This window comes from Ochlerotatus camptorhynchus, unplaced genomic scaffold (genome assembly GCF_037179485.1).
Source record: "Ochlerotatus camptorhynchus isolate MF236.1 unplaced genomic scaffold, CSIRO-AGI_Acam_v1.1 ptg000276l, whole genome shotgun sequence".
Classification (NCBI taxonomy): domain Eukaryota; kingdom Metazoa; phylum Arthropoda; class Insecta; order Diptera; family Culicidae; genus Ochlerotatus; species Ochlerotatus camptorhynchus.
Window position 1 is genome coordinate 1804634 of NW_027040765.1, and position 15232 is coordinate 1819865.

The 15232-nt window shown below is 41.3% G+C and overlaps 1 protein-coding gene across 1 annotated transcript in view; it reads left to right on the forward strand.

The window, feature by feature from the left end:
- The window catches only part of LOC135706229 (frizzled-3-like), a 62376-nt gene that overhangs the window by 27086 nt on the left and 20058 nt on the right, over nt 1-15232 (forward strand). The window lies entirely within an intron of this gene.

The window sequence follows — 15232 nt, forward strand, 5'->3', positions numbered from 1 at the left end:
ATATTTTCCACTGGTTATGTGATTTATTTTATGAGTGTAGTTTAAGTGATAAACCTAGACTTGAAGCAAAGGTTTAAAATAGATACCGTTATCCTAGGTGTCACTAGTAATAAAAAATGCTCAATACATATTTTACATAAGTGTTGTAACGGCGGCCAAGAATAGTTTTTTCGGGAGGATTTCACTAAACAAACCGGACAAATACTATGGCGTGTTCGGAATTGCGTGTTTTATTATTATCGCTTTTAGATGAACAAACTTCTCTTCTTTTCTGCTCGGGGGAAGTGGTGGCAGCTTTCGTAGGCAAAAGCAAAGTATTTTAATTATACGTAATCATTGACAAATAACATGAAAGCCATTTAATAAAGGTATGACAGCTCTTCCTCCCTTAAAAGCATTCAATGACATATCAGACTCTTCACAAATTCAATCTCCTCTGAGGACGAACTATCCGATCGTCTCGGTGAATGATGCGCTCCTTCATTAGATAGATTGGCATCTCTTTCGGTCGTTGAATCAGGATCCGAAACTCTCGTAGACTCGGTCTTGATCGGTGCAGGCGGCGGCAGCATATGATTTGACTGTTGGGGTTGCGGTAGATCCGGCGTAGCACTGGGCAAAACTCAATCAGTAGAATCAGTAGAAAGTCCTTCCATCGTCCAGCTGAACGTTGTAGTGCGCAGTTTCCCCAATTCCTCTGAGTTAACACCGTACTCCCATTTGGTTTTGTCGTAATAATCTCTAGCAGCAACTCTCGCCCCCTCTAGAATATCGCGTACTTTTCCTTCTACCGGTTTCATAATTTTCGGAAATTAATAATCAGCAGGTCCAACCGTGAACGGATTTGTCGGTTAAACAACATCATCGATGGTGATTTTCCAGTAGCTGGGTGGATAGTTTTCCTGTAGGAAAGCAAAATGTTACAGAGTTCAGCATGCATCGTAGTCCTGTCACACTGAAGACTCTTCAACTTTGCTTTTAGAGTTTGAATGAACCTTTCTGCTAGTCCATTCGTCACAGGGTGATATGGAGCACCCATCTTGTGGTAGACTCCGTTCATTTTTAGGAATCTCTGAAACTCCTCAGTCGTGAATTGTACACCTGTCTATTCCTTCCCACCCGACATATCCACGGGTCAAAATTTTCAATCTTGTGACACCAAAGTGTGTAGAGTGTAATTCCTCAAGCTTGGGAGAACGTAGACTCGTATTCCCCTCAGGACACATCCTTTCTGAAGTGTGAACTCCGATTGATCAACTCCGAAACGATCTCTGGGCTCGACAGGCTTTCCGTTCTTCAAACCCTGCACAAGCAGCTTCACTGTTGAATCCAAGGCAGTAGCTTGCCGATAACAGTCAACGGCAACGTCTCGATGATATTTACTTCCAGAAAATCCGTTCCCTCGACAACTGTATCGAGAGTTCTTTCTTTCAGCGGCAATCTTGAAAAAGCGTCAGCATTAGCGTGCTGACTTGTATGTTGTAGTTGAATGATTGCAGGAACGTCGCCCAGTGTTGCATTCTTAGCGCCGACATCTTTGGCAGTTCTTTCGTATTCGAAAATATTTGCTTCAACGGTTCGTTGTCCGTAATCAGCGTGAACCGCCGCCCGTAGAGATACTGGTAAAACTTGCGAACTCCGAAGATTATCACGTACGCTTCTCGATCGACTTGCTTGTAGGCTTGCTGAGAAGACGTGACTGAGTACTGCACCGACTCCGTAAGACAATGCATCCGTAGCAAGAACAAGTGACAATGCTCTGTCGTGGTGGACCAAAAATTCATCGAACTGCATATTTCGCTTCACCTTGTTGAACGCCTCGACGCATTCCTTCGACCACACGAAAAGAACCGAATTCATCAAGAGATTGTTAAGAGGGTACAAGGTCGTACTCAGATTTTGAAAGAACCTTCCGTAGTAATTGACTTCTGGTATTGGAATTTCCTGGACAGGATCAATCTTTTTCTGCACTTTGTGAATACCTTCCTTGACGATCAGGTAGCCACAGTATTCAATTTTGTTTGCGGAGAACTGGCATTTGTCCAAATTGATCCTCATGTTGTACGAATTAAGACGTTTCATAACTACTTCCAGCCTCTACAGATGGATGTAGTCGTTCGGCCCTGTGATACGAATATCATCCAAGACAACGGTCACGCCCGGAATACCATTCAACACCTGTTCCATGAACCTCTGCCATATGGCACCCTCCTCAACCTCCAGTTGCAGGTAGGCTTGAGTCAGATCGATTTTCGAAAACTTTTCTCCACCAGCTACAGTGGCGAAGAGTTCTTCCAACGTCGGCAACGGGTGATCATCAATCTCCAGATTCGGATTAACCGTAACCTTGAAATCGCCGCAAAGTCTCACGCCATTGTTGGATTTCATTATCGGAACAATTGGTGTCGCCCAAGCACTGTGGTTCACCTTTTCTAAGACTCCGTTTTCGACCAAAGTAGCGAGCTCCTTTTCAATAGCTTCTCTCATAGAAAATGGGACTGGACGCGCTTTTACGCCCACGCAAACCAATACCACTTTCGGAAAGGTGATAGTTGCCCCTATAAGATGATGCTGTTGGTTTACGTGAGCGTACTTCGGTTCGCGTGTAAAGGGCCTTAAAAAGTTTGTTTACAAAAGCTTTTGTGCCGTTATCAAATGTTACGCCTGAAATAACAGCATCGAACCTGTAGAACGGTACATATAAAGACTTTACTAAAAAAAAATGCAACAGAAAAAAATAATCACCACAAATTCATTTTAAGTCGGATATTTTTGAAATTCTCAGGGAATAAATAAACACGTAGGGGAAATGACGGCTTCGGCATGCCAGACTATTTTCGGTAACTCAAATTGAAACACTATTTTCACTGGATTTTCTTACGAAAACACTTCGCTGAATGCATGCAAACGATTCTTTATGCTTTCAGCTTCAATTTGACTATATTTTTACCACTGAGAAAAAGCAATCTAGCAAGGTTTTCTTGAAATGAAACACACGCACTACAAATTGTAGCTGATTTCGAGTTGCCGATAATAGAACAGCAGATTTACATGCAGTTTAAATGGAACGGTTGCCGAAGAAAAACTGGTTGCCGACAATACTCGCTCTCACTAGAGAAGATTGGAGCTTTGTAAAAGCGTTTCAAAACAGTTTTTCACAATTCTTTCGACTGAAATTGTTAGAGCAACTGGCAGCAAAAGATTGTAAACAAACCAATACTGCATATGTGTGCGTTCCTTAGAGAAAAAGGCTATAGAAAGAAGGTCGCTGCTTAGATTGCCGAGAATACGAAAATTCCCCTATTAGCTATGTTTTTGCAAAGTTGGTTTATTCGACCTCTTCTCCTAGGCTAAATGCCCTCATCTTGGACTTAACGCTACCCATCAAATCCTGTGCAACACTTGAGCCATCTTTCTAACACACTTTCATCCACTCTTTCTTCAAATTTTTGTCGTTTTTGAAGACCTTATCTGTTTTCCGAAGCTTGCCCTTCATAGTTTCCCAGAATTTTTCTATTGGGCCAAGTTCTGGCGAGTTTGGCGGATTTGCCTCCTTTGGCACAAAACAACATCGTTGGCTTCGTACCACTCCATCACCGGTTTCGCGTAATGGCACGATGCCAGATCCGGCCAAAACAAAGTGTCACCTTCGTAGGACCGGAGGAAGGACAACAGGCGCTTCTGGAGGCATTCTTCTTTTGGTATTTGGCCGTTGATGGTACCGTTCGTTATGTACGGCTTGCTGAACTTGCCGCACTCACAGATCCCCTGCCACACTAAGTACTTCTTGGCAAATTAGTCGACCTTCTGCTTCCGGAACTTTTTCGGAACATCCAGGCGAGACTTGCCGACGAAAAACTCCAGGCCGGGGATCTGCTTGGCGTCCGCTTTAATGTGCGTCTCGTCGTTCATTACGATGCATTTCGGCTGCACCAACCACTCGCGGCAGAGTTTCCTGGCACGGGATTTGGACACTGTATTCTGTTTATCAGTTCGGTTCGACGCCTTCCTTACCTTGAAGACATGAAGTCCGACCCACTTCATTGTCTGCTGTATGAACCAGATGGAAGAATTTACCTTCTTGGCCACGTCCCGAATCGAAAGGTTCGGAATTGCGCTTGAAGTAATCCCTCACCTTCCTTGCGTTCACGGGGTCGGTCGTCTTCGCTTTTCCTCCGCTGCCAGCTCGCCGCTGGGGCGTCTGGGTCTCCTTGAACGATTTCACCACACGGGACACGGCCGAATTGCCGATTGCAAACTGTTTCGCGATCCACCTGTGGGACTGACCTTGATTTTCCACGACCGCTCCCATAATTTTTTGGCGAAGGACTTCTTGCTTGGAAGCCATCTCGATAACCACTTGTCAGATTGTGACGAGATTTTGCACATGTAAACATTACACTCTAAACTAGTTTTACTCAAAATTTCATAAATTTTTTCAAATGCAATAAAAAGTGTTCCATTTTTTTCGAGTACTTAAGATTGTACAAAAACGTCCATACGGCCGTCAATGTCTACAAAAATGTATGGACCAATGTGTAAAACTATCAAACAGAAACAGTTGATCGGACATCTTGGAATGATTTCCAACGAAGTTCCACCAATTTCGACAACTGATCCCAACGCTCCACACACATATGGCAATGTACCCGAAAACCTCTTCCTAGAAAAAAAAATATCAACCCAAGTTCACACAACCACCGAGGCAAAACATGTGAAATTCAGCATATCCCCGCTAACGGCGAAAATTACCCCGGAAAGAAAAAAAAAAACAACAAAACAAGCTCGAAGCAACTCCGAACTCCGAAGGCAACAAAAGCGGGCGGGCCCGTACAGTATAATGGTTGTCATAAAATTAATTTTATAATTTCACATTGCAATAAAACCACTGCACAAGACTGCTCTCGCTCTCGGCTCGACACATCGATGCTAATGATTTTACAACACACACCTTCGGGGCCCTTTCGTTTGATGGCGAAAGAGTTCACCCGAGGAGGACATCGGCCGTCGTTTCGTCAGTCGCGGTAGCGCGATCATCTCCGCGCACCGCAGTGTACCACAGAGGAGCAAAAGCAATCAAAGCTATATAATCTCTTTTCCTTTCTTTTCCATTCCGCTTCGTTCGCTTTTTCGCATCTTCATTCGCGTCCTCCTCATCCTCCGTGTGCCAACCACCGACGACTATCCGTTAATTAGCGCTCAAGTTACTCGCTCGTCTTTGCTTGCGCTTGCGGTGTTTGCGGTTGCGATTTGATTCAGCAGTGTGCCCGAGGCAGAGTCGAATCGCTCCGACTTGTGGCCGGGAACGAAACAGCTCCTTGATCCGTACCTGTCGGATCCCCCGCGCGGAATGCCATCTCGAATCGAGACAGAGACAAAAAACGTGCGTACTTTTTACGTCTCTCCTTGTGTCCATTGGGGATGCATTTTTCATCGCAGTAGTAGCCTTTGTGATCCACGGCCTGCTTTGCTTCATCGCTTGCTTCTGATGAAAGCCGTTGCCTACTTTGATGAAGTATGACGATGTGATCATCATATTTCTTCTTTTATTGTCGCTGTCGTCCGTTCATTCCGTTTTTCTTTCACATATTTTTTTTGCGCTACCTTTCTTATCCCTTGTGTCATCGGAGGGACCCCTTTTGACAAGCGCAGCGAACCGTCGTTGTTGATACGGATCCAGCTTATTAGAGAGAGTGGTTCAATGGCCTGGGACCGAGTGAGGGCTTTATCTCGGAAAAGAGGCTTTTTGGGACCTCTGTCTGCATTGGGACCAAACGAACCGCGCAAGGTCTGACTAATTTCGTAATTAGTCCCATATCTGTGCCGTGGTGGTACATTCCTGCGTTCGGAGAAGAAGCAAAAAAAAAACCTTTTAAAGCAATTAAATCCGCTTATCCTAAACATAACGAGCCACTTAAGTGAAGCTGCGCCGAAATACCTGAACCAGGTCCCGCACAGCCCACCACAAGAATTGATTATTTCAATCCCATCAGTTTCAGGGTCTTATCTGCCGGTCGGAACTCTTCCAAAAAACCGACAGGCCCCCACTCGAAACCGGGAACGGAGCTCGAATTAATTCGGCTTATCTCTCGCCACTCCGCGCTCTCTGTCTCGATGAGTGCGGCGGTGTTCGCTTCGCTTGGCGACGTTCACGGTTCCTTTCCGATATGGAGCCGCCGCCGACCCAGCACTGGTTCGTCGTCTTCGTCGCGTCGTCGTAGAGAGCATTTGAATTAAAACACTTGACTCGTTGTCGCGCGCACACTCACCGCGCACCTCTGGGTGTTCACAATTTATTGCCATTAAATCGTTATCGGGTGGAGATTTAAATTCCAATTTATTTTCATTAGTGACTAATTTTTAATTGATTTCCGCCGAAGCTAGATGCCGACAGAGATTAGAAAGCTCCAAGTGTGACGCGATCGTGCACTGCGGTAGCCGCTCCGTAGAAATCATCCTCTCGTGATCGCTGGTGATCAGCCGTTTTAGTACACTTTGCATTCGATCTGCAGCATCAAATGGAACCTTCCTGGTTTGGAGGCATCCTCCTCCTCCTTCCCCCATCGGAGTAAATCGACTGAGCATGTCGAATCGGGTCTTCTATTCATTCTCGGTCCCGGGCCACCATCCTCGACCCGTTTCCAAGAGCTGGTAAAAACAGGCGGTGAAATAAGCCTGAACCGTTGATAATTTTTGAAAAATAAAATTCATCTTTTGTTCGGCTCTGTCGGCCTCGAATTCCGAAGCCCAGAGCAAAGGGAAGTATTGTGATCGGGTGTCCCTTCGAGCGAGCTAAAAAAAAGAAAAGAATGGTAGGTGCTCTGCACTGCTGCCGTTTGTAATCTTCTCAAATTAGTAAATTGAACAAATTTTTCACCTTTCGTCGTCATCGTCGGCCGGCCGGCAGCATCCATCTGTCAAAGGGATCCGTCCGTCTGGGTTCGATCTCCAGAGCACTCCTTTCCCCGCTGTCTCTTTTGATTATTACGATACGTTCCCCGGCTGGTTTCATTATCTTCCTTCAGCCGTTCGTTCGTTTGTTAGTTCGTTCCATTCTCCGTCTTCTCCTTTCTTTCTCGGGAGACTTATAATATACTGATAGGGTAGAGCGGCTACTTCGGCCTGATCGCCCATTTTGGGCCTATCGAGCAGAAAATATCTCATACATCTATGATTTCGGCGTGAATGACCCAATTGTTTGGTACACTGTGGCAAATGGACGTAAGACTTTGAGCCACAAGAAATCGGAAGAGAGAAGCCAAGCAAATTCATTTTTCCATTCCATTTTCGCCTTCATCCGTAGGACTAAGAAAATCCAATCGCATTTCAATGCGTTAGGAAGGAATTGAAACTCATTGGACGAATTTGAAATCCACAAGCAGTGTTAGATTTTTAACAATATCTCAACAATTTGTGACTCTTTATCAAATCTAACGGTGTGGAAAGGTAAATAAATTTAGAAGTAATCTAATAGTAGAAATATTCTATTTTGAATTCAAATCCGCTCGAAAAAGTGAGATAAAGTGTGGGGCTTAGACTGTGTTCCATTTGGAAAATTTTCACTTAAATTTGACACTTCAAAAATAAATTAGGGTGTTCGAAAATCCCTCTGTCGATGATCGTCTGATTTTCGAGAAGGTGTTTGTCAACATTTATTCCTGGTCTGTCAGAAATAAGTCTGGTACAATAGCAGGTTTATTTGAAAATTTTCCATCTGTCAAATTTAAGTGAAAATTCACGAAATGGAACACATCCTTAGGCTGTGAACCATTTGCCGAGTTAAATTTAACTCGTGGTTAAAAGTGACATTTCGAAAGTTATTTTCTATGTTCGAAAATCCCTGTGCTGTCGATCGACTGATTTTCGAGAAGATCTTAGGCTCTGAACCATTTGGTGGATTATTTTAACTTTTGGTTAAAATTTGACAGATGGAAAGTTATCGATTAACCCAGCTATCCGAGTGTGGTTATTTCTGACCGACAAAAAGTTAAATTTTGACAACCATGGCTGAGTTCTGCTCGAAAACCGATCGATCGGTAACACAGGGATTTTCGAACATAAGAAATAACTTTCGAAATGTGACTTTTAACCACGAGTTAAATTTAACTTGGCAAATGATTCACAGCCTTGGCCAAGGTTGTCAAATTTAACTTCTTATCTGTCAGAAGTAACCACGCTCGAATAGCAGGGTTAATCGATAACTTTCCATCTGTTAAATTTTAACCAAAAGTTAAAAAAAATCGCTAAATGGTTCAGAGCCTTAGTAGGGCCAACATTAGATGCAAACCCTATACGTTCGTTCGGTTAAATAACATACCGCGCACCTTTGGAAAAACAACAACAACAACAACAACAGCTGAGGGAGAGGCAAGGCACGGTAGAAGACTACACCGGCAAGAAGCAGCAAACGGCAAAAGAAGCAAAGGCACCAGTAGAAGAGGAGGTAGGAACAAACAACGGCCACCACAAAGAAGAATGCTTTTTAATGTGTCTTAATATCCATCTCGCTCACCGCGGCCGGTGAACGAAAACGTAAAATTAAGTCGATGCCGATGGCAGGAAGCACAAGCGAACCGCGCCGCCGCGCACGCCGGCAAAAAGAAGGGGTTCGATGGAACGACGACGACGACGACGGGGATGAGAATAACACAGGGGGTGTAATCAGTGGATCGAGGACGAACGACGACGATTGGGTGGTGGGGCAAGGGCAATGAAGGAATGCCCTTTTTCTTCCCTTTGAAGCGGCTGAGTCTCTCCGGTTGTTGGGTTTGAGGTTTCAGCAATGGCAAAAGTGCAATTTGCGCAAGTAAACAAAATGCAGTTGAATTTCCTTCGTTTAGCTAATCGATGAATTAGTATTTTGAACATTGGATAACTCAATATGGGGCCTTTGTTGCTAAGTATGTTCCGCTCTTCGGTGGCGCAGCCTACAAATGAAGGACCAAAACTTAATGATCTGCCAAAAAGCCTTAATGTCGTTTTCGTTTATGCCCCAGATCCATCCTAAGGCTGTGTTCCATTTGGTGAATTTTCACTTAAATTTGACTGATGGAAAATTTTCAACTAAGCCTAATACCAACAATCAATTCGAAACTAACGATTTTAAATTGGCTCACTGCTTGACTAGCCTATTGGTCCCAAGCAAACGATTAACGTATCCCATTTTGGTCAAAATTCTAGTACTACACAATGTTTGTTTTGATTTGCAATGAAAGTTTGACAGATAAAATGAGGGGTTAGTGGATTTTCCTATGTTTCGAGGGGTGAATCGATTAGCTTGGGACCGAAGATAGTACCAGAGCTGAACCAAAAAGTTGAACACAAATCTTCGGGACCTTCTGGTCTTAGAGTTACCTCTATGCTAATACCTTGTACAGACATACAAAGTACACTGTTGTGCTATAGAGGTAACTCTAAGACTAGTAGGTCCCGAAGAAACGTGCTCAACTTTTTGGCTCAGCTCTGGTACTATCTTCGGTCCCAAGCTAATCGATTCACCCCTCGAAACATAGGAAAACCGATAACCCCTCATCGATGAATCGATTAGCTTGGGACCGAAAAGAGTACCAGAGCTGAGCCAAAAAGTTGAGCACGTTATTTCGGGACCTTCTAGTCTTAGAGTTACCTCTATGGTACAACCATAGAGGTAACTCTAAGACCACTGGGTCCCGAAGAAAATCATTATTATTTTTGGCTCACTCAGTACCAGAACAACGGTCCCAAGCAGTCCCAAGCTATTTCACTCACCCCTGCATGTTCTGCATGAATCCACACACCCCTGATGTTATCTGTCAAACTTTCATAGCGAATCAAAACAAACATAGTGTAGTAATAGAATTTCAACTAGAATAGGGTACGTTAATCGTTTGCTTGGGACCAATAGGCTACTAAAGTGGTGAGCCAATTTAAAATCGTTAGTTTCGTATTGATTGTTGGTACAACGGTACTGCTTTGTATGTCTTTCAATGGTATAAGTAAAGTTATTTCTGACAGACAAAGAATCAGTTTTGATAGACGCCTTCTTGAAAATCAGTCGATCAACAACAGAGGAATTTTCGAACACTTTAATTTATTTTGGAAGTGTAAAAATTCACCGCATTTGGCTAGTTCTCAAAATATTCCATGTTTTAAAATCTAGAATATGGAATATTTGTAATGTCCCAAAACCTCGATTAAAAATAAAATCTGAAATATTTTTGAAGGAATAACCAAAGTACGAAAAATATAAAAAAGAAAGTTGAAAAATTTGCCATGTCCGGGAGCTAACATTTTGAGTGATCACACTGGATTTATGAATACTGAAAAATGTTCAATATTCAACTACTTTTTGTAAACTTTGGAAACCAAGATCTTGAGCATAGAAAAAAAATGAGGGTTGTGGAGCAAGACAAATTTTAGACGATCTCAATTTAGACTAGAATTGCATTCCTCGATTTGAGATCAATTGCAAGATACGAGAAGGAAAATGTATTGTATTTTGAACTTACCAAAACTTTTAAAATTCTAGGGTTTAGTAAAATATGCAATACCCCACACGGAGAACAAATTATAGCAGACGTAATTATTTTTCCGGTCAAAATAACTATATTGTTCAATTGTTTTAGAGATAACCCGAAACTATAGTTGATTTGACTATATATAGAGGGCAACAACTATAGTTCATAGTTGGCTTCTCGGTTAGCTCAACTATATTTTTCAGTAGATGAACAAACGTCAAACTTCAAAATACAACTATGCTTTAGTTGATTCAAGAAAACTATTGTTAGGAAAGCAAATTTTTACAATGTTTATCAAACGAACTGCTCTTCATTATCGACATATTAAGGAAGTTTGTTTTGCTTCATTATCGATCTCAAAAACACAACTGCAAAATCATAAAAAAGTGAACAAGATCGTTCAACTTAGATTTGAACCGTGTTCATCTGCGTGAGAGCCAGCTATCTTATCGCCTACTCTACGCATCACAAGTTAAAAGTATGTGGATTTATGATGATCACTTGAAACCAAATCATATAAATAAATTACATTTGACGGTTGTTATAATTTCTCAAAGCTATAGTTGAATTGAGTATAAGATGAACAGTTGCATCTATAAGATAGATATGATTGAGTTGACGGTCAAATTAATGTTGGAATAACTATAGACTTCTTTCAAACAACAATATTTTTCCATGTGAAAGTAACTATTAGGATTGTTATCTTAACTTAACGAATTTGTTCTCCGTGCAGAATTGTAATACCATTGTAATATCACCAGTGTTTTAGAGTTTGTGTGGTAGGGGAAATGGCTTTAATGTTGGCCTATGGATCTAAGATTGGGCCCATCGCTAAAAATCTGCTATTTATCAATTTTATCTAGATGATCGCGTCATTGGGACGGTACTAATGGATATTTTTGGACGCTATTGAAAATTTAGTCGATTGCTGAATTTATGTATGGGCCCAAATTAGGGGCATTTAGGCCGACATTACATCCATTTCCCTTGCTTCATAGAAATTCAAAGAATCTCAAACAATCTTGATTCAGTGATCTTCAGGCAAGCTCAGAAAACTTATTTGCAGTCCCAATAACTTCAGGAAATTCCAGAAATTCGGGGAAGTTTAAAGGTTAGGTTTGTTAAATTCTGGACAATTCCATGAAGTTCAGGAGATTTCCTGTGAAATTTGAAAAAAACTTCAAAAATTCTAGAAATTTCAAGGAAGTCCATTAATTTTCAGGGAAAATCTTCAGGTGAAGAACTTCATGAGAATTACACGAACTTTCCGAAGCTTCTAGAACATCGAAGAAGATAAAAGAACCCCAGTTCACTTCAATTACAACTAGAAAATCAAGGAATTTTCGAAAACTTTAGTTCCGCGATCATCAGAAAAGTGCAGAGATCTTCAGAGAAGTTTTGTGATTTTTAGGCAATTTTATAATTTTCAGGGATGTTCCAATTACTCGAAAGATGATCAGAGAACTTCAGAGCAGTTTTATTAATTCTACAGCAACATGTGAAAAGGGTCTATGTGTCAAATATAAACGCTGACTTTAAACGTCAATTTCTCGCGGATAAGGAATCATTCAGGCACTAACCCCTCATTTTATCTGTCAAACTGTCATAGCGAATCAAAACAAACATAGTGTAGTACTAGAATTTTGACTAGAATGGGGTACAGCATGTGGTGGAAGAAGTTCCGAAAAATTATGGGAAATTCCAAGAATTTCAGAAATGTTTCATAAATTCCAGGAATATGGCATATTCTAGTTGTGTGTGTACTTCCCTTAAGTACAATTATGGACGCATCTTAAAGGGGACGTATGGATTCGGGTGGGTGGAGATATTCATGTAAAATTTGTGTTGCTGTTGTTGATCGGTCGATTTTCGAGAAGGTGTGCGTCAAAATTGATTCCTTGTTTGTCTGCTGGAATATCAGGTTTATATAAAAAAAAAATTAATCAGTCAAATTTAATTGAAAATTCTCCAAATTTTCCGTAATAGCAATGCAATCCTTCCAACTACAGGGTAGTAGGGCAAGAAGTGGACAATTTTAATACCTTGACAGGCAGATAGCGCCAAACGGTGGAACCAAGAGCTCCTAAAAATCAAAGGAAATTAATGAGAATGTGTTTTTTTAATGACAAAGAAATGTTTTTCATAAAAGTAATGAACAGCTAATGTGAGGTAGAAAGAAGTACCGTAAACGGGGTAACATTGATAGTTTTTTAAAGTATATTCTAAATAGCATTTACAGCAATTGATGTTTTTCAAATTTTATATTTTTAAAACAAGTACTGAGGATCCAAGAGTCAGTTCGTCAGTACATACTTCTTTTCTCCAGACCACAAGTGACCATGAATACACTATTTTATAGTGTGGCTCAATTTAATCTTCGACCTTGGTTTGCTTCAAAAAGGATTAAATTCAGTTCGGATGGTCTGCCTAATCCCTAATGCATTGATTTCTTAGCATGTCGATATCACTACCTTGACAAAACTCGTTAAATAGTGCACCTAAAAGCGAGCTTTTTTGGGTGGCAGGTGGCAAGTTTGTGAATGTTCAAATGCCTGATGTAAGCCAAGCAGACTTTCTATCACCTCTTGAAACATACCACAAATTTTCCACAATACATGGCGGATTGCACCAATTGTTGTAATTTAAACTTTCAGCAGTCACGCGTCAAACGGGAGCAACACAGAAACAGCAGTCTGGTACGCTTTGGACGTGTATCATACTTGAAGAACGGTTTGAATGTGTGAGTTTAAATTAGAAGAACATTTGTGATGTATGGGTACCTAAAGCGTGCATTTCTCACTGTGCACTTGGATATTCTGATTGCAGACAAAGAGAGTAATGGAGAAAGAGAGCGCAAAAGCTCGTTCTCACTCTTTTGTCAGTTGTAAATCTCTCAATTACCGATGGTTGCGCCGGTGCGTCTGCCAAAACTTATGACCTTCCCCTGGTTCATTCTGATAGTGTTAAGTTTTGCAATTCCTCCTACTACGGTTAGCGCGAAAAGGGCCATACTAGTTTTATTTACACAAGATAATGGACCCTTTAAATGTTAGGTTAGGTAGTGATTAATATAGTAATTGAGAATGTGTCCCTCGAATTTATGGAGCATTAAAAAGTAAAACAAAAACTAATGTGTGTATGTGTGTGTGTGTGTATTCCCTCTAACCCCCACTGGCCGGCAGTGTTATTATGGAAGAACTCTCTCTACAATGTCGCATTTATGGTCATTGTAGACAGCTTTAGTCCGGGAGTTAGAAGGTGATAGCTCTATTGCAGATCCAGCAACCCATTTCAGAATGTCTGGAGAGTCACGCCCATTCCGAGGTTACTTTCACTCACAATAAGCCCCGCATGTATGCATCACCGTTATCAAATGGATATTGGTGATACATACACACTTCCAGGTTCAAAAATGTTCTTTTCAACCCTGGCATGTATTTAGTGTAATTTTGATATTTTTTTTTTTTTTTTTAATAAATGGAAAGCTCTCACCATATTCTGCTCTTCCGCCGTCGTTATTTGCTTCTTTTGTAATCCCTTGGACTTTTTCTCTAACGCTTCGTATTTCATTCCGTGCTTCACCGGCAATTTCCTTCCGTAGACCGTCCTTGGTTGGTTGGTTCTAATATGATTCCGCCTTTTTTGGTCGGTTTGATGTCCACCATATGTTATTGAATTGCCTTGGTGATCTGGGACGAGGCTCACGTCCAAAGTCACTGGTCCATCGAGCGCTCCGTTTGCGAAAGGAGAATGAAAGAAATACGAAAGGGATCAGTTTAAAGAAGTGACAGTTTCATCAGATTCCCCAACTAACCATACTCAAGCAAAGTAAGAATATACAAGCTATATTGCGACTATATGGTTGCTTGGGTACTCATATGGCCGTCAGAATGGTTCATCGGTTGCGAAGGGAAGTATTTCTGAAAGTGATGCGTAATATTTCTTAATGTTTTGAATTTAACCTAACGTTACCTCAATGTTATTTCACAGACAAGCAGACACAACACATTGAAAATTTATAATTGTAAACCCTACCGCGATCTGTCGTATATACTTTGATGGGCAATACACTCAACAGATGGTTGTAGTGTGTAAACGTCAAACGCTAGGAAATTGATTATGTGCACCACAAATTGCAGTACTACCAACTAAGAAACATTTAAATTGACCGTTAAAAACGATTTTAAAGAACGTTTTAAGAGTGTTATGTCTGCTTTTCTGTGATCATACCTTCACTATCGCAACTTCGGGTAATCTGCGAAAGTACTAAGTAAAGCATTTTTCTCAGGCACTTTTGATCTAACTGCAATTACTCTCTCATACTCGAAATGTGCCACGACCAAATTGGCACAACGACGCCCTATACGCTCTCTGACCGAAGCGCAGGGATAAAACAAAAACTAATATCTGGTGGTAAACTATAACGAACAAAATTTGGTGCACAGGTAAACAATTGAGGCACGCGACGCCTCTGTATTTATCTATGTATAAATTTGCTGTTGGCCCGATATCTAGATATCACTACACTGAAATAGAGCCATCTGTTACAATAAAACACTTTGGATTATGTCGAAGACAACATATCAAGAAGACTGGCAACTTTGCCTGAATTCAAGCGACATACACAGTAGCGCTGCGCTCGAGCGAAGGTGTAAGCAACGCATAGAAAAATGAGCAAATACACAAACCTTCATTCTGAGGATGGAATCTTTGCTATCCAATTCGTTCGGAGCATT